The 26,863-nt window shown below is 43.3% G+C and overlaps 1 protein-coding gene across 2 annotated transcripts in view; it reads left to right on the forward strand.

Moving 5' to 3' along the window:
• CACNG7 (calcium voltage-gated channel auxiliary subunit gamma 7) overlaps positions 1–26,863 on the forward strand; it is a 228,265-nt gene that overhangs the window by 28 nt on the left and 201,374 nt on the right. For both annotated transcript variants that reach the window (XM_075328787.1, XM_075328788.1), the window contains exon 1: positions 1–677. This exon is cut by the window's left edge and continues 28 nt beyond it. The gene's annotated coding sequence lies outside the window, so the exon portion shown is untranslated. The remainder of the gene's footprint in view (positions 678–26,863) is intronic.

Below are 26,863 nucleotides of genomic sequence, written 5' to 3' on the forward strand. Positions count from 1 at the left end.
TCCTGAAAAGCTATGTAGAGGGAAGACAATGGGGACCTCAGGATAGACCAAGGCTCCTAACTCATCTTCTCCAAAGCTATGGATGCTTCCCCATCACTGCAGTAGACATCCTCACCCCTTATCTCCAGTGAAGCTGCTGACCAAGAAGCTCCAGGGTCTCCTCATCCTAAGACTGATGCTAAAGATGATGATGAAATGATTTTCTTCCTAATGAGCCCTCTTTCTCCTTTGATTGCATGCACAATGAGAATCTCCCTCCCCCAGCTCCAGACAGGTCCCCTCCAGTCTCCATTCTTGCACAAATGACTTTACAGTACCTAGACTTTGGCAAGCTGCAATATTCAGTTCCCATCCCCTCCCCCCATCCGAGATCCAGATCCATACCTACCCCACCAATACATGTATAGGGAGAGATGAATCCTCCACAGTATCTTCAGAGACGATGACTCAGACCTAGAAAATAAGATATTATCCACTCTACCTGCCGGCGCTCCAGAGACTTTTCCTAAAGAAAGACGAGTCGTTTGACGATATTTTCATATAAACGAAGAACAACAAAAATATATATATATTTTCCCCTAAAATTAGGAATGTTATTCCCAAGATTTGCCATGTTCTTGAAGCAATAACTATGCAGAGGCTTAGAGAAGGCTGCAGCTCATAGACCCAGTGATAAGGTGAGCATCATGTTTATGTCCTTAATCTTTTCCGTTAACTCTTTCCGCCTAAAACTTTGACCATGACCCCTGCGACGCAATGATATCCCTGATTGCTTGACCTGCGTTCTTGTTTTCTGCTCCTATGTGACACCTGCATAATGTGGGGGTTTTCTATGCCCGGATGCTGGGGATGTCTGGGTACCACTGTGTGATATGTCGTGTGCTGATGTGTGGGATGGATCCTTGTATGCTATGTAATTATCCATCCAAATGTTGGTCGTGTGGCTTTTTGTAAGGCAATGTATATGAGCAGAATCTTGTTTATTCCGTCTGCGGCTCTCCTGGAGCTGGATTTATGATCCTTGATACATTCTGTACACTGAGCCATTGCTGTGACTTTTTAATTTACAACTGTGGTTAAATCATCGGCTGACACCATCCAGTACATAGCGCATTCATCATACTTCTGCTAGGTTTGAAAGCCGGGTGCACAAATATTTGGAACTACAGAGGATTGCGTTCAAATATTGACTGCGCGTATTCGACACATTGTATCTCTGCACCGATACATTGCCTGCAACGTTCTAGGAATGGGAATGCACCTAGATGCCCATGAAGATCCCTTATACTTGGGATTGCTTATGCGGATATGCCCTACTGGTGATTTATTTTTTAGGGGGGGTGGAGACAGATATCGAAAATAAAAGTGTGTTCGCAATTATATGGAATGAGATGTAAATATTATTTTAAATACGAAAGAATACGAAGAATGCTGTTGGTAAATAATGATAAAAAGCGCCAAGGAATAAATGGTGCTATAATAATAAATAATAATATTAATAATAATAGGGGGGAATATGAGGGACAAAAAACTATGTAATAATCTCAAGTATCTTTATTATTTCTGATACTTCAAGGGTTAGGGGTAAAAAGTGGAAAAGGGAGGGACTGCAGCAGCCTACTGAAAAAAAAGCTGGTCCAATTCTCTTTGGATACCAGGCTTTTGGCTGGAAGGTAGGATTGAGTGAGATGTGTGATATCAGGTAGGGGCTGAGGCTTTACTGCAGAGGATTAGAGGGAATGGTGGAGGCTGCTGTATGGAGGGAGTGGGGAATCATGTAGTAATCAGGACAAAGGTCTGGGTTATCCTGCCCAGGACGCAGAGGAAAATGAGGCAGCATCACTGCATCCTTCATATGAGAACATTATTTTCAAGTTCTATCCACATTAGTGGACTCCCTTTTGGGCAAACGTTTTTTATTGGGTCAAGATTTGATGGTCACAAACTGGTATCATCAATGTTTAGCTTTCATTTGCATACACAGATATCAAACACAACCAGCAAAAAATATCATTTTGATTTGTTCTCTATTTTTTGGGGGGGTAAGGGGGTGCTTTTAGTCTGTTTAGATCAGTTGGTTAGATATTCTGAGCATTGTCGTCCTTTTCTGTTCTTTTCGCAGTTTTTTGATGGAATGTGAATGATCACGTTTAGTAAACAAAAATGGTGCCTGATCCTTTGCCAATCCATTCACAGCCAGTCACGTGTCTACAACTGTTAGCGACGTCCATATGGTAATCATCATTTCAACGCCATCACTTTTGTTGCAAAGTTCTAAAAGATATTTTTCAGGATACAAAGTTTCTCACTCTTTTGACAAACTTTAGATGAGCGTGACCTTTGTTGTCCATCTCGTTCTAATTCTAGGGACAGTTAGACCTGCCTTTTAATGGTGAATTGAGGACAAAGGGTAGTACATTTTTTTATAGTTATTCATATAAGTTATTGGAAAAATCAAGAATTTAAATATGTTTGGATGAAGAAAATTAGATTTTTTTCAAATACTACAAATTAAAGGGAAAAGTTACTCATAGGACGATGCTTTATAACTTCAACTTCTTGTAAAGTTCCATAGAATATTTCATCGTCTATGTGAAGGCTTCTCAAACTTTGAGTCTGACATCATCACGCCAGCAAATTATTGATGGGGCGCAGGAAGGGTGGCAATTTTTCATAGAAGTGATCCAGGTCTGTAGCAACTTATACAGTGCTGGCCAAAAGTATTGGCACCCCTGCAATTCTGTCAGAGAATACTCAGTTTCTTCCTGAAAATGATTGCAATCACAAATTCTTTGGTATTATTATCTTCATTTAATTTGTCTTCAATGAAAAAAAAAAATTGTCATAAAGCCAAATTGGATATAATTCCACACCAAACATAAATAAGGGGGTGGACAAAAGTATTGGCACTGTTTGAAAAATCATGTGATGCTTCTCTAATTTGTGTAATTAACAGCACCTGTAACTTACCTGTGGCACCTAACAGGTGTTGGCAATAACTAAATCACACTTGCAGCCAGTTGACATGGATTAAAGTTGACTCAACCTCTGTCCTGTGTCCTTGTGTGTACCACAATGAGCATGGAGAAAAGAAAGAATACCAAAGAACTGTCTGAGGACTTGAGAATCCAAATTGTGAGGAAGCATGAGCAATCTCAAGGCTACAAGTCCATCTCCAAAGACCTGAAAGTTCCTGTGTCTACGGTGCGCAGTGTCATCAAGAAGCTTAAAGCCCATGGCACTGTGGCTAACCTCCTTAGATGTGGAAGAAAAAGAAAAATTGACGAGAGATTTCAATGCAAGATTGTGCGGATGGTGGATAAAGAACCTCGACTAACATCCAAACAAGTTCAAGCTGCCCTGCAGTCCGAGGGTAAAACAGTGTCAACCCGTACTATCCGTCGGCGTCTGAATGAAAAGGGACTCTATGGTAGGATACCCAGGAAGACCCCACTTCTTACCCCGAGACATAAAAAAGCCAGGCTGGAGTTTTCCAATACTTACCTGAGAAAGCCTAAAACATTTTGGAAGAATGTTCTCTGGTCAGATGAGGCAAAAGTAGAGCTTTTTGGGAAAAGCCATCAACATAGAGTTTACAGGAAAAAAAAGAGGCATTCAAAGAAAAAAACACGGTCCATACAGTCAAACATGGCGGAGGTTCCCTGATGTTTTGGGGTTGCTTTGCTGCCTCTGGCACTGGACTGCTTGACCGTGTGCATGGCATTATGAAGTCTGAAGACTACCAACAAATTTTGCAACATAATGTAGGGCCCGGTGTGAGAAAGCTGAGTCTTCCTCAGAGGTCATGGGTCTTCCAGCAGGACAATGACCCAAAACACACTTCAAAAAGCACTAGAAAATGGTTTGAGAGAAAGCACTGGAGACTACTAAAGTGGCCAGCAATGAGTCCAGACCTGAATCCCATAGAACACCTGTGGAGAGATCTCAAAATGGCAGTTTGGAGAAGGCCCCCTTCAAATCTCAGGGACCTGGAGCAGTTTACCAAAGAATGGTCTAAAATTCCAGCAGAGCATTGTAAGAAACTCATTGATGGTTACCGGAAGCGGTTGTTCGCAGTTATTTTGGCTAAAGGTTCTGCAACCAAGTATTAGGCTAAGGGTGCCAATACTTTTGTCTGAAACATTTTTAGAGTTTTGTGTGAAATGATCAATGATTTGATTTTTGTTTCATTCTCTCTTGTGTTTTTTCATTGCAAGCAAAATAAATGAAGATAATAATACCAAAGAATGTGTGATTGCAATCATTTTCAAGAAGAAACTGAGTATTATCTGACAGAATTGCAGGGGTGCCAATACTTTTGGCCAGCACTGTAGTTTAGCACTTATTTTATACTTATTGTAGGTTTAGAAGACAAAAAAGGGACATTAATAGATATTATTAATTATTATATGGACCACCATTACAGATGGCATCATTTATAGAGGTCACCTACTACTTTAACATTGATGGCCTACCCTTAGGAAAGGACATAAATGTCTTATTGGCCAGGGTCCGATACCCGTCACCCACATCGATTACCTGTTCTCAATGCCAGTGGCCACATCAGGTAGCCAAAAATGCTCCGTTCCGGAGCTGCCCAGTCCACGGCCTGGTATTGTTCATCCACCTTCCATTCAAACCAATAAATAGGAGGCGAATATGCAGTACCTAACCATGGCCGCTATCAGAAGAAAGGGCAGCTCCGGAACTGAGCATTTCCGGCCGCCTGCACAAAGAACAGTTGATTGACGGGGGTGCAAGGTGTCGGACTCCAGCTGATCAGATGTTGATGGCCAATTCTATGGATAGGCCATTAATGTTAAAGTAGTAGACAACCTCTTTAACATAGGTCAGTCTGGTGAGACTCGAGCACTGTCTTGGTCTGTCTGATGAGGCACTAGTAGTAAAATGTTTGAGAACCCTCGCTCTGTATAACCCTACACAAAGCTAAAGGAGGTTCACCTTGGGGTTTAGTAATTTTTTGTTCTTCTGAAAACATAAAATATAAAAAAAGATGTAAAATATAAGAAATATAAAATTAATCTTACCTCATCACTCCCTCATCACTCCAGATTGAATACTTCCCAGTTCCCCAATAATTTCTAATCACTGATTGGCTGCAGTGGTCACATAGCTAAATAGCATGTGATCAGTTGCAGAGAAATACAGAGACGTCCTCCTGTCTATCCATAGTGCATCAATAAGATATGTGAGCAATCACTAAATTATTGAGTTTGTTATATATATCTATACCGTAAAAGTGGGACTGTCTTGTGATGGCCATCACCACACTAATTGTTAATCTTAATAACACAAAAAAGCCCAGAGTGAAAAAAAATGTATAACTGGGTTTTATTTTGCTATAATGGAACTGTCCCATTATAGCTACAGTGTATGGCACAATGTCTGTATATGTCGCAGGCGGAGGAGGGGACGCTGCGCTCTCCCACTGCTCGGGTCCGGCCGCGGCTGCTGCGGCTGCGGCTGCTCGGTGGTTGCTCAAGCGGTGGGCCGGATCCCGGGGACTTGAGCGGCGCTCCTCACCCGTGAGTGAAAAGGGTGGGGATTGGATGGTGGGGATTTGGTTATTGTCCGTGACGCCACCCACGGTTGTGGTGATATTGGTGACACCACCACTGCTCTGGATGGGGATCCCGGGAGCGATGACAGGGAGCAGCCTGGATGTTAGTTCTCCCCTCTGTGGGTAGGGGGTTGGTTGTCCCGGGGCCCGGTGATGGGGTAGGGATGGATGGTAGGCGGGTTACGGGGCCTGGTGAGGTGCAGGGTCGTGGGGTCAGCGCTGTGCCGCACGGCACGGTGGTACTCACTCAGCCAATGATGAGGACACAGTTCTTGTTAAAACACACGGCTGGATGGACGGGTCCCACAGACGGCTGCGGTGTTGTTTCTCCTGGCAGGTTGATGGTGACTGCCTTTCCCTGCACCTATGTAGTGTAACGGTTCCAATGGGTTCCCACCGGTAACCCGCTCCCCAGCTTGGATGGGTGCTGAAGGAGCCCCTTTTGCCCGCAGGCTCTGGCCCTGGGAACTTTAGCCTTAGCGGTGACTGTGTTTCCCTCTCTCGGTTGGACGGTTGCCTTCTGTCGGGACTTGGCTGCTGGGAAACCCAGGAGGTTCCCTTTGCTAACGGATTTGGCAAATTCACGGCGACTCCTAGCCTTGCCGGGGTCCATAAGCCCCTGCCGGATGGTGCTGGCTTCTCTTTGCGTACCAATCCGGTACCGCCGGGCCACCGCCCATCCACGGTCCTTACGGTTAGCTCCAATAGGCCACTCCTGCAGACGGTCACCACCGTCTGCCAACCTTGCTGATCCGTCCGGGCCACACACCCGGACTAACTTCAGCTGCTTAACTGCCACTTTACTCCTTCCACTTTCACTTCCAACTCTAATCTGCCTGCTTTTCCCGCCTCCAGGACTGTGAACTCCTCGGTGGGCGGGGGCCAACTGCCTGGCCCACCCCCTGGTGTGGACATCAGCCCCTGGAGGAAGGCAACAAGGGTTTTTGTCTGACTTCGGTGTGCCTGACTGGGAGTGTGGGGTGTGTAGGTGTTGTTATCTGTGGCCCCTGGCTTGTCCAGGGCACCACATATACATAGACTGCCCTCCGAATAAGACATTTTTGCAGTGTACAGTGCCTTGAAAAAGAATGCACACCCTGTGAACTCTTCCACATTATGTCAAATTACATTCACAAACTTAAATATATTTTTTATTGAGATTTCATGTGATATACCAGCACTAAGTAGCAAAAGTTTGTGAAGTGTAAAGGAATGATGCAAGGTTTTGGAAATATTAAAAAACTTAAATCTGAAAATTGTGACTTGCCTTTGTGTTCACCCCCTTTAGTTTGATACCACTATATAAAATCTTGACTGACCTGACATGATATTAGTAAATTGAGTCCTCCTGTGTATAATTTATTATTAGTATAACTACAGCTGTTCTGTGAAGGCCTCAGAGGTTTGTTTGAGAACTTTATAGATCAAACAGCAGCATGAAAACCACGAAACACACCAGACAGGTCAGGAAAGTGCAGAAGAATAAAGCAGGGTTAGGTTATAAAAAAATAACCCAAGAGCTGTAGATGGAATATTGTTCAATCCATCATCCAAAAATGGAAAGGGTGTTGCACAACGGCAAACCTACAAAGATATGGCCGTCTACCTAAACTGACATTGAAAGCAAAGAGAGCACTAATTAGAGAATCAGACAAGAGCCCAATGGTCACTCTGGAGGAGGTGCACAGCTCAGGTTGGAAAATCTGTCCACAAGACAACTATTAGTAATATACTCCAGAAATCTGGCCTTCATGGAAGAGTGGCAATTTTTATAGTAAGCCATAAGATGCCCCGTTTGCTGTTAGCAAAAAGCCATGTAGGGGTCACAGCTAGCATGTGAAAGAAGAAGCTTTGGTCAGATGAGACCAGACATTTAGGCTAAATGAAAAATGCTAAAATCACCATCAACCTCAAATTGTCTCTCCAGTAAAGGAGACAAACTCTAGCACAGCGCCACCTATTGGAAGTAGCGATCCTAAAAGTCACAAGTGGATTTTTAACAATCCTTTGCAATATGACTCAGGATATATAAGCCAGATCAGAATCCCAATTTGCAGACATGGTGTTTCGGGGTGCTTCCCCTCGTCAGTGCAAATTATGGGGTGTCTGATCTGGCTCATGAGAAAGCTATGTGGGGACCACGGGGGGAACACTATTCTCCTTAAGGAAACTTTGCAATCCAGTCTGTCTGGCTTCCAGTAAGGGGACTTTTAGCTGCCATGCCCATCTGGGAAATATTCAAATTGTCTCTCCAGTAAAGGAGACAAACTCTAGTGCAGCGCCACCTATTGGAAGTAGCGATCCTAAAAGTCACAAGTGGATTTTTAACAATCCTTTGCAATATGACTCAGGATATATAAGCCAGATCAGAATCCCAATTTGCAGACACGGTGTTTCAGGGTGCTTGCCCTCAGTCACACATGGTGGTGGCAACATCATGCTATGCGGAGGCTTTTCTTCAATGGGGCAGTGAATCTGGTCACATTTGATGGGAAGATGGATAAAGGAATATCCTAGATGAGAACCTGTTATAGGCTGCAAAAGACTTGAGACTCAGGCATAGGTTCACCTTCCAGCAGGACAACGACCCTGAACATCCGGCCAAATCTACAATGGAATTATTTAGATCAGAACAAATTCATATGTGTGAATGGTCCGGTCAAAGTCCAGACCTAAATCCCATTGAGAATCTGTGGCAAGGCTTACAAACTGCTGTTCACAGACATCTCCATCCAATTTCACTGAGCTAGAGATATTTTGAAAAGAAAAATAAGCACAAATTTTAGCCTCTAGATGTGCAAAGCTGGTAGAGACCTACCCCAAAAGACATACAGCAGTAGTTACAGCGAAAGTGGTCCTACAGAGTATTTAGCGGTATCAAACTATAGGGGGCTGAATACAAATGCATGTCACAATTTTCAGATATATATTTTTTAATTATTTAGAAAGCCACGTATCATTTCCCTTACACTTCACAAATACTTGCTACTTAGTGGTGGTATATCAAATAAAATCCGAATAAAATACATTTACGTTTGTGGATGTAACATGAAAAAATGTGGAAAAGTTCATGGGGTATGAATACTTTTTGAAGCCTCTGTAAGATCAATAATTGCTGAATGTATAATGGGTCACAGTGGCGCGATTTACTACAATGAATGATCACTATCACATTGTAATATAGTGTGGGTATGGCACTGGAATTTGGGATCAGACAATTCTGTACATCATTATGCATTGTATATATTTTTACATGAGTGTTGGACTTTAACTTTCGGAATTACAATGTTATACAATATTATATAATTACAATTATACAAAATTGTATTACTTTTTGGAATAATACATTTTGATTAAAAATGTCAATCAGTTTGATTTGGCCAACATATTCATTGACCAATTCTATCTACAGGCAATTGTAGCATTATATGTGTCACATTTTTATGACACTATAATTATCCTATAAATTATTTTTACTCAAGCTTTTTCATATTTTCATAATTGATAAATGATAAAATTGTTCATAGTGTGAAAATGTATCCAGGGCTTTGAGTACACAGCTACAGCACATTTTCTAGAAAAAAAAGAGATAGTAAAGGTAGGCACTATAGAAGGCAAAAAGTAGACGTATTTGTTTTATATAGATATAGGGCCCAATTCATTAAATAAAATAATTAAATAAATAAAATACACCTACTTCATTAATTGGTAATGATTATTCCTGAAGAAGGAGTTGTGACTCCAAAACGTGTAGAAGAATAAAATCACTATAATATCTTCGGTTCACCTCCAGCTTCATTCTGTTCGGCAGCGCGGTGTTAACCCCTGTCTTTCTTCACTTATCATGACACTGATGAAAACATTTTGATGAAGCATGGCCGCTTTACACGCAACGACGTATCTAACGATATGTCGTCGGGGTCATGGAATTCGTGATGCACATCCGGCGTCGTTAGCGACGTCGTTGCATGTGACACCTATGAACGAGTGCCAACGATCAGAAATACTTACCTAATCGTTGATCGTTGACACGTCGTTCATTTTCAAAAGATCGTTGCTCGTTCTGGACGCCGGTTGTTCGTCGTTCCTGAGGCAGCACACATCGCTACGTGTGACACCCCGAGAACGACGAACAACAGCCTTCCTGCATCCTCCGGCAACGAGGTGGGAGTGACGTTAATGCGGCTGCTCTCCGCCCCTCTGCTTCTATTGGTGGCCCGCTGTGTGACGTCGCTGTGTCGCTGCACAAACCTCCCCTTTAAAAAAGAGGTTGTTCGCCGGCCACAGCGACGTCGTTAGGAAGGTAAGTATGTATGACGCGTACTAGCGATATTGTTCGCCACGGGCAGCGATTTGCCCGTGATACACAAACGACGGGGGCGACTGCGCTAGCGATGTCGCAGCGTGTACAGCGGCCTTTAGACTCAAGTCCATCTTCTATATTTGTACTTCTCCCCTGAAAATGCCACACTGTAATAGGTGTAACATTTTTACTCATGTTGATGTAGGCACAAGAAATGGTTTCAGAATAATGCCGAGGCTGGTTTATTTATATTCCATAAATTGATGCAATTCTGGATTGCATCAACTCTATTTGTTTGGGGCTTGATTTCTCCCCTGCCTATGACATAACCCCAGTATTTGACCTCTGCCAAGGCATATTTCTTCAGGTTTATGGAAAACCACACCTCCTTTAGTGCAAGAGGTATCATCTGGACCTTGCTCAGATGGTTTCCAAATCTCTACTGAAGATTACAATGTCATCCATGTAGACCACTCTGTACTTCTTGTGGGGAGTGAGGATCCGGTCCATGGCTCTCTGCAAGGTGTCTGGAGCTCTTTGCAACTCAATTGTCATCCTTGTGTACTGAAAACATCCATCTGGGATTGAGAAGTCCGTCTGCTCCTTGCCATCTTTAGACATGGGAATTTGCCAATACCCTTCTGTGAGGTCAAGGGTGGTAACATACCATGCCAGACCCAGCCTTCCAATCAGTTTATAGATATGGAGCATTGGATACATATTAAACGTAGAGACTTCATTCAGTTCCTATAGTCACTGCAAAAACACCATTCTCCATCTGTTTTTGGCACTAAAATTATGGGACTGGATCAAATTGTCTCTCCAGGAAAGGAGACAAACTCTAGCACAGCGCCACCTATTTTAAGTAGCGATCCTAAAAGTCAAATGGGGATTTTTAACAATCCTTTGCATATGACTTAGGATATATAAGCCAGATCAGAATCCCAATTTGCAGACACGGTGTTTCGGGGTGCTTGCCCCTCGTCAGTGCAAAGTATGGGGTGTCTGATCTGGCTCATGAGAAGCTTTGTGGGGACCACGGGGGAACACTATTCTCCTTAAGGAGACTTTGCAAGCCAGTCTGGCTGCCAGTAAGGGGACTTATAGCTGCCATGCCCCTCTGGAAAATACTGGGACTGGATCATCCATTCTTAAGATTCTTCAATGATTTCCAAGCTCAGCATCTAGTTCACCTCTTTCAAGATCACTTCTCAATGGGTTTCAGGAATTTGATACGAATTGGGTCACCTGAGCATGAGACTCTGTGAGACCCACATGCTCTATGACCTGAGTACAACACGGTAATTCTGAAAACAGGTCACTGTTCCGACGGAGCAATTGTCAGCACTGCTGCTTTTGGGCTCCCAACAGAGTTTCTGACACAATGACATACTTCACATTTCCTTCAAGCTTAGCCAGTAGACATGCAGCTTCCACAAGATCCCTATTTCACCATGGCTTGATCAGGTTGACATGATACACCTGATAGGGCTTCTTCTTCTCTGGCTGGTAGACTTTATAGTTAACTTCTCTCAACCATTTTGTAAGGGCCCTGCCACTTAGCCAGAAACTTACTTTCCACAGTGGATACTAGCACTAGTACCTGATCCCCAGAGCTGAATTGTCTCACCCTTTCTGACTGATTATACACCCTTGGCTGGGCTTCTTGCACGTGGAGGAGGTGCTCTCTCATGATGGGCATCACTTCAGCAATCCTTTCTTGCATTTCAGCCACATGCTTGATTACGCTCCTATAAGGTTGAAGCTTCCCTTGCCAGATCTCTATTGCTAGGTCCAATAGTCCAGGGGGTGTCAGCCATACAATAGCTGAAACAGGGAAAACCATGTAGAGGCCTGGGGAACGTCTCTGATGAAGAACAGCAGATACGGCATTAGACAGTCCCAGTCTCTGCCATCCTTCTCTAATACTTTCTTTAGCATGGTCTTCATGCTTTTATTAAATCACTCTTCGAGGCCAGTCATCTGTGGGTGGTGATCTGCCAGGCTTTGCATAACTCTCTCATGAAATTTGACATGATTATAGTCCCTTGTTCCATTAGGGTCTCTTTCAACAGCCTCATTTGGAAAAAGATATAGACCAACTCTATACTCTTAATGGAGGAGTGTCTTAATGGTACCACCTCCAGGTATCGGGTCACATAGTTCAGGACCACCAGGTTATATTTAATCATTCAGGCAGACTTGACCAGGGGTCCCAATAAATTCATAGATATGCGATCAAACTGGACCTGAATGATGGTAATGGCACAAAGGGACTATGTAAATGAGCAACTGGGGCAGTTAACTGGGAGGTGGGACCTGATATGCTATAATTCACAATCTCTTCATGACAGCTGGGCCAATAGAACCTCTGGAGGATCAGTTCCTGGGTTTTGTTTAGCCCTAGATGACCACCTGAGACATGAGTATGGGCCATATCTAACACCCTATGTCTCTAGGGCACTGGTATCACCAACTGCTTAACAACCTGACTTTTCTGATTGCTGACACAATATAATACGAGAGGCTGCTGATAAGTTTTTGGCTTTGTGATTTTTTTTGTTTCTATGGTAATGAATGTCACATCACATGAAAGCCTTATGTGTCTAATATACTTATAATTCCCCATTTACAGCAAAAAATGGGTACTTGGTGTCGATCACCAGCTCTTCAGCAACCATGTTTAAAACTGCTACATTATCAAATGCCCCTTTTAAAGTTAGGTACCTGAGTTGGGGTGCTCCAAAGTTTCCCCAGACACTACTGCTCTAGAGGCAGTTTCTCTAATTCATCGTCCTCTTTCAGCACAGTCAAGAACGCCTCAATATCTTCACCCGGAGTCATCTTTTGCAAGGCACTTCTTGCCTTATTTTGCAAAGTGTGAATCCTCACTTTGACTTAGGGGTGAGGTAGTTTCCATTCCTCGGCCAGTAGTTCGATCTGCTACTGAAGCACCTGCTGCTGCAATTGGTGTTGCTGGATCTTTTAGATTCGGAGCTTGTTGGTCTCCTGCTGTGCCTGTTACTGCAGGACCAATTGTTTGACCACCTCCTCCATGTCATTCAACCATACTTCCACATTTACGGCATCTTCACTCAGGATATGCAGTTTCTCCGCAGAAGTTACCCGTACTCCCTGGAAGTCTTGCCCACACTTCTAGCACCAATTGTAACCTTTCTACGTACTCGGCTGCGTGTTGAGTTAGGCACAGGTAATGGTTTAAAAAAAACATCTTGGCTGGTTTGTTTACTCTCTATAAACCGCTCAGGACAAGAAATCAAAAACAGCCTTTTCTGGCACGAAGGGAAAACATAAAGGAAACAGTCCATACAATCAGCAGCGTCATCCAAGTACCCGCCCGTAATCTCGTGCCCGCGCTTTTCCCACTGCCTCCACCGTTATGCGCAAGCGCTGGCTATATGAACCCACGTTACCTATTACCGCAGGCGTGAGATTATGGGTGGGTACTTGGATGACGCTGCATTTGACAATCACAGTGCTGCCCATAATCTCGCACCTGCAGTAATAGGTAACGTGGGTTCATATGGCCAGCGCTTGCGCATAACGGTGGAGGCAGAGGGAAAAGCGCGGGCATGAGATTATGCGCAGGTACTTGGATGACGCTGCTTATGACAATCACAGCGCCGCCCATAATCTCGCGCCTGCGCAATCACCGCACCAGCGGTCACGCTTTACACAGTGCTGTCCCGCGATAGTGCCACTGGGCATGCGCGAGACCTCGGGAGCACTGGGCGGCGTCCTCATGTATGGAAATGATCAATGGGGGACGGCGTAAAGCGGCAGGAGGCAAATAACGGACGCAAGACAGCCCGCCCCCGTGACCATAAAAAACATTTGCATACAAAAAGGTAAGACTTTATAAAGTATTTATTTAGGTCTAAAAGGGGGCACAATAGCAACAGGAACCTTTCTAGAATGCAGCCCAGGAGCTGCAGAAGGGGAATCTTTTAGGTTTATTGCGAAATTTCTGCTGACAGGTTTCCTTTAAGTGAGAAAACTCACATAATGATTCCTGTTCCTAGGAATAAAGCTGCACTTACACTGCAAGATAACCGTAAATGAGAGTTGATTATCTATAAAGTACCTTATTTTGACCTTCTTGTTTCCATGTTCATCACTTTCAACAATTTTTTATAATTGTCTCCTTGTATATAAAACTATAGTATTGCTGTGTACAGTGCAAGCAATCAGGTGATCACTGGTTCAAGGTCCCTAACGGGACTCACAAATACAGTAAAAAGTGGTAAAAAATAAGATTATGAAAAGTAAAAGATTACAAAAACATAAAAATTTGAGTCCCTTTTCCCTATTTAAAATAATTTAAAATAAAGAGATTACTTTTAAAATAAACAAAAAAATAAAAAAAGATGTACATCTGTAGTATTTCTGTGTCGATGAATGTCCAATCTAAATAATTACCCCAATCAATAAACGTTCGAAAGAGAAAAGGAGTCAAAACACCGCAATTACTCCAAAAATGTAATGAAAAAGTATTCACAACAACTTATCCACCATAAAATACTATCTAGAAAAGCATAAGATTGTCCAATAAAATAACAGCCCTCACATGCCAACTGCAAAAAATGTTACAAGTCTCCGAAAATGGCGATTGAAGCTTTATGTTTTTGTTTGTCCAACTTCTTCACCTGTATATTATTGCCCTTCTTTGCTCTGTATAGTGCTCTATATTAAAACCTAGGGGGATTTCATCATTATGGAACTGCATACACAAATAGTTTGCATGCCACATGATGTATTGCGGAAGCCATTTATTTTGGGCAAAAGAAGAAAAAAGGAATTATGATGATTTGCATATGATTTGCATTTTATAATAGGTCATGGACAAAGTGATCGTGTACAAACACAGCGTGCAAGGGTTCCGTGAGTAATGGACGCTGATGTAGAACATTTTAATGGTCTAAAGAATTACTTTATACCCTGCACATTTTGTAGCATCTCCAACCAGAACTAAAACAAGATCTACTGAACCACACATAATTCCAGGTTATAGATATTATAATTGGATCAGTGACTGTGAATTATACTTCTGCTGTTTGGGCATTAACTAGAACTAGGACTCCTTGGTGTTATGTACATTTGCATTACACTTTAGTAAGATCTGCCTTCTATGATCTATATTTCAGGAGTGGAAGGATTTTAGTTGAGTCGAAAACACACCTTCACAAATTGATTAACTTGTAGTATGTAGAGGATGCCCTCTACTGAAAAGGTTCTGCCCTCTACTAAAAAGGTTCAATAGCACATATTGCCAGTGACCTGAGAAAACACGTTGCTTGCCTTCTGATAGATCATATGTACGTAGAGGTAGAACATATCAAGGCAGACCAAGGATCTCCAAGCTACAACTAGCCTACTTGTGATGAATCATTTGAAGAGAACATCTATGGAGGAGGACATCATGGTCGGAAGAAGGTGAAGAGGAGAACCAGCAACCCGATGGCTTGATACCATCAAGATAACAGTGGAGAAGATCCTGGTGGACCTAGCTAGGCTTGCTCAAGATCAATTTTCTTAGACAGACCAAGGAAAATATTCCAGTATAACTTAAAATCCAATTTATTTAAAATCCATGAAATCATCTTTACAGGTCAGGGAAAAGCAGTAACATGGTCTGCTTTCCCTGACCTGTAAAGATGTGTGACGCCCTGGACTATCCAGGTCGTCCCAGGTAGACACAACAGCACTACACACCCCCCTTCCCAGTTAGGTAACAGCAGTCAAACTAAAAGCCTTGTCACCACCCTCCAGGTTTGATGTCCACACCAGGGGGAGTGGAACCAGGTGGTTGGCTCCCCCCACTGAGGAGTTCACAGGCCCTGGAGGTGGGAAAACAGAGGAGTTAAAGTCTAGCTCAGGCTGTGGAAGGAGTCAAGTTCAAGTCCGGAAGTAGACCTGTGCTCAGGCCTGCCAAAGACTACTCCGGTGGCTGGGTTGGAGCCCAGTCACCATTGGCAAGGAGGCAAATGGTAGTGGCCGCCTGCAGGAGACCGGGAATACGACCGGTGGAACCGTAAGGGACCGAGACAGGGTAGTGGCCTGCTGGAACCGAACCGGGGAGCCAACTGGATACCGGAGCACCAGGCAGGGTACTCAGACCCCGAAATAGGCTAGAAGCCACCACCATAGTCAAATTAACTGATTGTGGTCTGGACCTCAGGGGTTCATTCCCACCTAAGTCCCGATTGAAGGCAACAGCCCAACCATTCCGGATAAGTGCTACCGCCAAGGGCCAGAGATCCAAAGGGCCTGCGTCTGCGGGCAAACGTGCTCCTATGACAGACACACGTCGGAGAGCGGACTACCGGTGCCTAGGCACAGGAGTCAAGATTCACATACAGAGGTGCAGGAGAAAAGCGGACATTACCAACCTAATCTGGGAAAAGTTGCAGCCCCCGTTCATCACTCCGCTTGGTTTACCAGCGACTCCAGTGTCTTGTGTCAGAGTGAGTACACCAGTACCATCTAGCACTGTGCCGCGCTGCACCGCAACACTACACCCGGGCCCCGGCCCACCGGACCCCGGGACCAACATCCCCTACCCATGGAGGGGTCAACACCTAGCTGCACTACTACACTGCTCCCGGGGGCCCCCACACCTTCACCGCAGCGGTGGTGTCTACAATCACCACAACCCGTGGGTGGCATCATGAACTATCACTTCAAACCAAACACCCAAATCCCCGCATGTAGCGGCAACTCCCTTGCAGAGCGATGTGACCCCTGGGTCCGTGAGAGGCTCGAGCCATCACCCGCAGTACGAGCACAGATCCGAGCGGCTCGGCAGTTGCAGCTGAGCCCGCGTGGCGGTACAGATGTTTTTATGGATTTGAAATAAATCGGATTTTATGGTATACTGTAATATTTTTCTTGGATTCATATTATTACCCAGCTGTGGCTGATGGGTTTTCCGGTCTCCTAAATAAGATTTTGAGAGAGTATCGAAGCAACAAGGTGGTGAGTATCTCTCTGGACATTCTTAAAGAGCCTTCATCCATCTAGTCATCATGGCTCAAGATTGAGTTGAAGGCCGTTAAAAGAAGAAGAACCATCTATATGGCTGAGCAAGGGTTCTTTCAGACATCAGCTTTCTCATACATGTTCTATCCGTGTTTTCTACAGCTAAATTTTGCACCTAATATAGTCTGAGGAGCTGCCCACATGCAAGTATATATTTGCAGCTAGAGTGGCTTACACAAAATCATGAATTTATGTCTGATTTTGATCCGAGTCTTAGATCCAATTTGCCAATGCAAGTCTGTGGATCCATGAAAAAAATCAGACAGCACTTGGATGCCATCCATATCCATTCTGTTTTTCATGGAGTGTTTGAAGCCTTCATCAGTTCATTTTTTCATTCAAGAAAAACTGATGAACCTCTGACCAATTTCTGATTTAGAAGTGAGCAGATCAGACACAATTTAAATTTGCCTGTTCGCTTGGATCTTCCTACGTAACATGCAAAAAAAATCCTTATTCTTTCCTCACCACTCACCTCTTTGGCACCTCTGATCCTTATCGTCATTTGACTGATCTACATTGCATCCTCTGATCCCCGCTACAGGCGCTGAATCACTAGGCTTACTGATGCTAGGCCAGAAAATCCAGTTCTGATGAGTCACAAGATGGTTCACAACATCATGATATCACTAAGCGCGGTGTTACCTTGTGCTCACATAGATGGAAACCAGCTGTTAATCTGCGGACCTCCTCCTATTAGGCCAGGAATTTTGGATTTGATGAGATCTACGATTTGCAGATGGCACACAGATGGCACACGGATAATACACGAACGACACACGGATGGCACCCAGATGATAACCGGATGACACACTGATGGCAGATGGATGACACACAGATGACACACTGATGGCTCACGGATGAAACGCAGACAACACACAGATGGAACACTAATGCACCGCAAAATATACGAATGACACACTGATGGCTCACGGATGATACACAGATGACACAGATGGCACTCTAATGCACCGGATAATACACGAATGACACTAATGGCACACAGATGACACATTGATGGCATATGGATGATACATGGATGACATACAGATGGCACATGGATGATACATGGATGACACACTGATGGCACACCGATGGCACACAGATGACACACTGATGGCACACGGATGATACATGGATGACACACTGATGGCAAACTGATGACACATGGATGATACATAGATGACATACTGATGCCACACAGATGACATGCAGATGACACACTGATGGCACACAGATGATACACAGATGACACACAGATTGTACACTGATGGCACATGGATGATACATGGATGACACACAGATGACATGCAGATGACACACAGATGATACACAGATGACACACAGATTGTACACTGACGGCACATGGATGATACATGGATGACACACAGATGACATGCAGATGACACACTGATGGCACACAAATGATACACAGATGACACACAGATTGTACACTGACGGCACATGGATGATACATGGATGACACACAGATGGCACACTAATGATGACACACAGATCATGCATGGATAAAACAAATATAGCACACTGATGACACACAAATGTTACACGGATGATACACTGATGGCACATGGATGAGAAACAGATAACACACTGATGGAACATGGATGATATATGGATGACACACTGATGGCACATTGATTTGAAAACGTATGAAACTGATACAGGAGTAACACATATGTATTTTATACAGACGTATAAATAGCTTAGTTAAAATAGGGTAGTCTGCATGAGACCAAAAGTGATAATAAATAGCAAGCATTCGAGACTACTTAGGTCCCTTCATATGATATAACAAAAGAGATGTAAGTAATCTGAAGCAGATAAAATAGGAATTTTATCGGAACTGCAGTAATCAGCCCAGTAAGTGATATATCACTGACATCAGGCTCTCTGTTCATACATCATGCTGCTTTCAGATAGGGAAGCAAAAACCTGCAGTCAGATTCCGTTTAAAAGGTATCAATTAATCACTAAGGATTTTTTTTTCTTCTATCTACTAGCTAACATGTTACAAAGATATATATTTCCTTTATCATTTATTCCACCATGTCTTTTCCTGTCTGTCGGTATCTTCACTGCCTTCTAAAGATTAATGTCCAAAAGATACTGTAATTAGAACTGTTCTACATATTTTCAAAAGTTGTCAGGTTCTGTTATGACATGAGCCATTTCTTAATGATTTTGACCTGCTAAACTCAAATCTTAGAATGAAAAGTTTTACTTGGATATCAAAGAGTTTTCTTATCCTGCTACATATAATTAATGTAAAAGTTTCAGTACTTTTAAACATTATTCATTTTCCAAATATAAAGATGCAGAATAATTTCTTCTGCCAATTTAGTGATTTTTTTTTTGCTTAGGAACAATTCTAAAAACTAAAACCTGTCTAAACACTATCGTGAATTATAAACAGTTACAGAAATTGCACCACACAATTTGGTCCTCATTCAGTGACAACTCTTTTTTGCTTGTCTCTTGTCCCTCCTGCATCAAATCATCTCTTACAATTGTCCAGCAGTAATCTACAATCATTGATGGATTTCATTATCCCTGATATCTTTTCTCCATATCCGCAATATCCTGGTGAAATCTCTCCCCATGCTCATCGTTCACCTCTCCACAGTTTTGTGGAAAGAAGTCTAGCTGTGTATGTAAGAAATTAATCTTTAAGGAAATGTTACACCCAACATCCTTTTGTTTTGAGGAGATTTTCCACCAACTCTTCATAGTTTGTTTTTTTTTGTTTTTTTTTTCAACTCTTCATAGTTATCTGCTTTTAAGTTCCCCTCAAAATTAGTTACCACTAATGTGAATGCTCCGTGTCCTTGAAAAAATTGGTAAAACTCCTCATCTTGAAGAAGCATACAGATCTGAGGTCCAATAATGACTCTTTCTTTTCTCTTTACTTTACTCCCCCCAGGAAATCTATCAATGCGAAACTTGAATGCTTTTGAATTTTTGTCCATTGTCTTTATAAAGTTATTCATTAGGCCTAACTTGATATGCGATGGTGGTAACAAAATGTTATATGGGTCAAGTGCTGGACGCAGAACATTTTTTACTCCCTGGCTGAAGTGAATGTTGGAATGGCCAGTTCTCTTTAATTTAGTTACATAGTTACTTAGGTTGAAAAAAGACCTAGGTCCATCTAGTTCAACCTTCCTCCACCAGTTCTACATTTAGTCACTAAGTCATTTATAACCAACAATGTTGTATGTACTGAGGAAATCATCCAGCCCTTTTTTAAAAGCTGTTATAGTATCTGCCATTACTAACTCTTGTGGTACGGTATTCCACAGTCTGACTGCTCTAACTGTAAAGAACCCTTTCCTATTTAGCTGTCGGAATCGCTTTTCTTCCACTCGCAGTGAGTGCCCCCTGGTCCTTAGTATTGTCTTTGGAAGAAATAAGTCATGTGCCAGTCCTTTATATTGACCACACATGTATTTATACATATAAATGAGATCTCCTCTGAGACGTCTTTTTTCTAAGCTAAACATATCTAACTTTTTCAACCTGTCATCATATGGGAGGCCTTCCATTCCTTGTAGTAGTCTAGTTGCTGCCTTTGAACTGACTCTAACTTCTCAATGTCCTTTTTAAAATGTGGAGCCCAAAACTGGATCCCGTATTCCAGATGTGGCCTTACAAGTGATTTATAGAGGGGCAACAATACGTTGGGATCACGGGATCTAATCTCTCTTTTTATACACCCTAGAATCTTGTTTGCTTTTGCAGCTGCTGCTTGACATTGAGTGCTGCTGCTCAGCTTATTTGTAATGAGAATACCCAAGTCCTTCTCCTGTTCTGTAGTCCCGAGTTTACTTCCATTTAATGTATACGCAGTTATAGGATTACTCCGTCCTAGGTGCATTACTTTACATTTATCAACATTAAATCTCATTTGCCAAGTATCTGCCCATTCTGACATCTTATCCAGATCTTTTTGTAATATTGTACTATCCAGGTCAGTTTTTAATATCCTACATAGTTTGGTGTCATCGGCAAAGACTGACACTGTACTATCAATCCCATCCACAAGGTCATTAACAAAGAGATTAAAAAAAATCGGTCCAAGCACAGATCCCTGCGGCACCCCACTGCTGACTATAGCCCATTTAGAGAATGTACCATTTATGACTACTCTTTGTTTCCTATCTTTTAGCCAATTCCTTACCCAGTTGCATATTGTGTCCCCTAGTCCTTGCTTCTGGAGCTTTAGTATAAGGCTATTATGTGGTACAGTATCAAATGCCTTTGCAAAGTCCAAATAAATCACATCAGCTGCATTACCAATATCCAGGTTTGAACTTACCCCCTCATAGAACCCCAACAGGTTGGTTAGACACGACTTATCTTTCATGAATCCATGCTGTCTGTCAGTTATTATATTATTTTCTGCAACATATTTTTGCATGTCATCCCTTAAAATGCCCTCAAAAACTTTGCATACTACTGATGTCAGGCTTACTGGACGGTAGTTGCCTGGATCTACCCTCTTACCTTTCTTAAATATCGGTACCACATCAGCAATCCTCCAATCCTGAGGCACCAACCCTGTTACAAGTGAGTCTAAAAAGATGAGATACAGCGGTCTGTCGATTACGGAGCTCAATTCCCTCAATATTCGTGGATGAATGCCATCTGGCCCTGGGGATTTGTCAATGTTTAATTTACTCAGACGTAGGCGTACTTCATCTTGTGTTTAATTAATTATATCGGGTGGTGAACTTTGATTTTTCACTTGTTGAATGATCCCTGGTACAGTCAGTTCCTTGGTGAATACAGATGAGAAATGCCTATTTAATATCTCAGTCTTTTGTTTGTCCTCTATAACTAACTTGTTATTATATTTTAAGGGGCCGATACTATCCTTTGTTTTTCTTTTGGCATTAATGTATTTATAAAAGATTTTGGGATTTATTTTATTTATTTATAGTATAATTGTATTGATATTCTCTTGCACGACTATCCCTCTCACACAGAAAAAACAGTACTTTGTGTATCCACCCTGGAGACCAAGGAAGAAGGCAACCACTTTTAAGTTACCACAGAGGGTCCACAAATTTTGGTCATAGTTCAGGCACCTCAACAGCTGTTTCATGTTGTCATAGGTTTCTTTCATGTGTACGGCATAACCATCTGGAATTGAAGGTAGCGCATTGCTATTGTGCAGCAAGACTTTTAGGCTTATTTTGGATGAATCAATGAAGAGCTTCCATTCCTCTGGATTACAAATTATCTTCAGAGCTTCCATTCAGCTGTTGATATTGTTGCATGCTACAAGATTGTCCTGTATGAAGACATACTGGACAAGATCTTTATCACAATTGTGGAACAATGAAATCTGAACATTGCCCTCTTGGAGAATCCACTGCTGTAGCCTGAAACTTGAGAGCTCAGTATCGCACCCCGGGGCAGCCGAGCTGCTCAGATCTGGGCGGTCCATAGCTCGAGGGGTCCCGGGTCCTGGGGCACCATCCAACAGTTTTTAAATAAAAAGAAAATAAAAATAAAAGTATAGTCCAACTATGCCACTCGCGGTATGCAGCCAGGGATGGTAGGGCTGCCGCTGCGCATTCCCGCTGGGGATGATGGATGGGGCAGCATGGATGGTGGAGCCCTCCGCGAGCCGGGCTTTTCCCCAGGGGTAGGTGAAGGGTTAACATTGAGGCGCATGACAATAAATCAGTACAGACAGAGAGTGCAGTTTGGTTGTGTTTACTTACTGGGTTCGCACCCTGGGGACGTGCTGGATCCCAGGTGCGCCCGAGTCCTCTATAGCTGTGCCAGCCAACCTGGTGCCACTCTCCCACCGATGCACTCTGGTGTATTTGTCGGTCCTCCCTGGCATGGAGCTCTTGGAGCTCCTGGAGGTCCGTCTGTGTCTGGGTCCTGCCGCAGGTAGCTTGGACTATTTAAGGGCATATGTCCCGGTCCCCTCTTTGCTGCTGATGCCTCGGACGTTAGTGGTGGCAGATTAGTCCTGGAAACCCACCTGCCTGGCAGAGTTAACAGATGGCTTGAAGTCCTGGTCTGTTCTGGGATCTGCACCCCATGTGTGAAAAGCCCTGGATGTTTACCCCACAGAATCCCTCTCTCCTTGGAGCTTGCTCTCTCGCTCTCCAGCTACTTTCTCTTCTGAGTGGCTGATCTTTCTACTCAGGTCTTTGCAGGGTCTTTGCTACTTGATTCTGTTGGCTGTCTTAACACCTGTTCTTTTACTACTGCTCACTTCTCACTCCTCTCCTCTCAACTCCTTTCTCTCTCTCCAATGAACTAACTGACTCCTCCCGCTGTCTACCCACACTTCCCAGGTCACTCTCTCCTCCCCCAGGTCTGGTCCCTCTCTTCCCAGTTGGCTGCCTGGTAGCTCACAGTGCCCAGCCCTGTCACCTGGCTCTTAGGGGGTCTTCCACTCTGGTTGTGAGTGTAAATGTCCTGGTGTGCTAGTGTGTGTGTATTGACTGGCACAGTCATGTTGGACCAGAGCAGTTGCTTTGTTATTACCTTGTTTTTGTGACACGTGGTTACCACAGGGACGTCACATCAGCATTACTCTTGGGCAGATCCAAATCGCTAACAAAATCATTCAGTTCACTTTGTGTTATAAGGTTCGGTTCAGTTGAGGTTGTTGGCAGAAAGACTGGGTCGTGAGAGGAAGAAGCTTCATGACACCAAGACCCACGTCTTCCTCACTTGACTTGACTGAAAAAGTTTCTGATGCTTTTCGAACTTGCAGTTCTCCTGTATGTGGTACTGGTTGTATTGAAGATGGAGTGTTTTAATACTGTAAAATCCATTTTATTATACCTTGAAAAGCCTTGCGGACCACCATGCAGAAACAGCAACTGGTAGTGTGATTGGTTGGCTATCTCCATATAATTGGGATTGCAAAAGGCATAGATTGCCTCTTCCCATGCAACCACTGAGTAGATGTCATGCACATCTAATGCAGCATATTTGTGGAGCCCAACTCTTGTCCTGATCTATTATCCTGCTCCTGTCCTGCTCTGGATATTCAAAATTAGAGCCAATCAGCATATTTAAGCATCATATTCATTTTATGTGTCATAAAATTAGCAAAGTTCTACTATTTTCATCTCGGAACCAATTTGTTTGTAAAACAGCGATAATCAGAAGTGGAATTCATGTACTGGGGATCATGTGGATTGGGATGACAACAAATTTGATAAAGAAACCATTACATTAATGTGAATGCTGATATTCTTACAAATCCCAACTATTGAAAGGGGTTATCTTTCATGGCATACCTTCATTTTCTGCATATAAGTATTGAAGACTATTACTGGCACCTATATCTATCTCAAGATTGAGACCCCAATATGAAAGAATTACTGTACTTTTCATTTTATAAGACGCACCAGATTATAAGACACTTCCCAAATTTAGAGAAAAAATAGGGGGAAAAAAAGAAATATGGGGCCCGTCTTATATTACCGGAGGGGGGCAAAAGCGGTAGGGGAGCGGGGTCACAGAAGGCAGGGGCAGTGGTGGAGTAGGGCAATGCTACTGGCAATGCAGCAAGTGTCCCAGATGCTTGCTGTGGGCACTGTGAGGCCGGAGGAACATCCAGAAACTGTTGGCGGTGCAGGCTTCAAAGAAATAAAGAAATGGCGCCCAGAGTCAGCAGTGCGCAGATCGAGTTCTCGGCTTAATGACAAGCTGAGATCTCATCTGCACACACGCAAACTCTGTTTGCCATTTTCATTAAACCCACTGCAGGGAGCTCAATGGGCCGGAGGCAGCACATGCGCAGATGATATATTGAGCCGAGAGCTCCACCTGCACATGCTCTGACTCTGGGCGCCATTATTTGAAGCTTGCATCGCCCACATTTTCAAAATGGCGGACCCTTCCTCACAGCATGCAGCAGCACAGCCCACAGCCACAGCACAGCCCGCAGCCCCAACATAGCCTGGAGCCCTAGCATAGCTAGCAGTAAGCCCGCAGCACAGCGCCCGCAGCATCTCCTATGACCCCTTTCTACCTTCCTCGGTAAGCTAAATTCAATTTATAAGATGCAGTCCTCATTTTCCCCAAACATTTTTTGGGAGGAAAAGTGCATTTTATAATCCAAAAATACGGTAGCTATATATACCAAGCAGTTTGCAAATATTTGTATAGAAGCAATATTCATAATTCCAAAATAAATTAGTGAAAAGAGCCATGCATGAGAGATTTTCTCTCCATTCCCAGCGGGGCATGATGTTGCGACATTCTCAACTTACATCTATGGACTATTGTATGGAAAAGTCCCTTGAAAAATTGGCAGCTCAAAATACAAATTGGTAATCTTTCCCAAAAGTACAAAATCAAGCCCCCTTGCAACAAAGTGGGTGTTTCTCCACTGGAGGATAGTTGCTGATATACAAACATAAATTAGATGGGAATGTAATTGTAAACCTAAAATGGGTTTTTTTTGTGTGTGTGTTTTAAATGATCATTTTTATTTCTATTGTGCCAACATATTCCGCAGCACCTTACAATTCAGAGGGTACTCGTATTAACAAGATAAGATTACAGAGTAAAGCCTGCTTTACACGAGACGATCGATTGTGCGATAGCACAATCGATCATACCCGCCCCCGTCGTTTTTGCGTCACAGGCAATTAGTTGCCCATGGCACACAAACTCGTTTAACCCCCGTCACACGTACTTACCTTCCGCATGACCTCTCTGTGGGCGACGAACGTCCACTTCCTGGAGTGGGCGGGACGTTCAGCGTCACAGTGACGTCACACGGCAGGCGGCCAATAGAAGCGGAGGGGCGGAGATGAGCGTGATGTAAACATCCTGCCCATCTCCTTCCTTCCATTAAGCCGTCAGGTGCCGCGGGAGGCAGGTAAAGCTGCTGTTCATCATTCCCGGGGTGTCACACGGAGCAATGTGTGATGCCACGGAAACGATGAACTACCGCCGCCATTTTAATTAAACAATTTTATGAAACCTAGCGACGAGTACACGACTCACGATTTGTGAGCGATACTGCGTCGCTAGGAGGTGTCAAACGAAACCACGTCGTGCGGTATGCTGGATGTGCGTCACAAAAACCGTGACCCCAAAGACATATTGCACAATCTATCGTCTCGTGTAAAGCCTGCTTAACACATAGTTAAGCGCAAGAGGAGTTAGGTTCCTGCTCACAAGCTTAAAACCTATGATGAAATAGGGGAGACACAAAAGGTAAACATAAAGTGCTTGTCATGTAAAATCTGGTCATCAGTGTAATAAATAAGGTATTCAAATAACACTGAAAGAATCGGTCACCAGTAGGTATCTGTACAAGTACAGGTAAAAAGAGCTACGGAGTGTGTGGAAGAGAAAATGGGATAGTTAGTTAGATTAGTGAGGTGAGGCGATAGGCCAAACTAAACAAATGTGTTTTAGTGAAAGTTTATTATCTGGGTAGCACATTCCAGAAAATTGGTGCAGCATGAGATAAGTCCTTGAAGCGGGAGTGGGATTGTCATGATTCCTCTGTGCAGAGCATTTTGCCTTTGGAGATGCTGTGCTGTGCTTTCCTGAGTTACTGAGCTAGCAGCCTGATTAACAGCGCAGGATTACATGTTGGTGCTGATTTCTCAGGTGTTCCACCTATCTGTTGTATTTTATGTATTTATTTATGCCAGTTGTATTTTATGGTTACGCAGTTGTGTTGTTGGTTTGTGTCTCTGTTAGTGTTCTGATCTTGGTTTTCTGACCCCAGACTGTTATTTGACTTCCCTCTGTTTGCTCCCTGTTCCTGTCGTAACCTCCTGCCTTCTGACCTTGGACTGTTTCCTGACCATGTCTCTGTTTTCTCCCTGAACCTATTACGTGCTCTCCTGGATTTCTGACCCTCAGATATTGACCTGATTACGCCTTTGCTTACTACT

Source organism: Anomaloglossus baeobatrachus, chromosome 11 (genome assembly GCF_048569485.1).
Source record: "Anomaloglossus baeobatrachus isolate aAnoBae1 chromosome 11, aAnoBae1.hap1, whole genome shotgun sequence".
NCBI lineage: Eukaryota > Metazoa > Chordata > Amphibia > Anura > Aromobatidae > Anomaloglossus > Anomaloglossus baeobatrachus.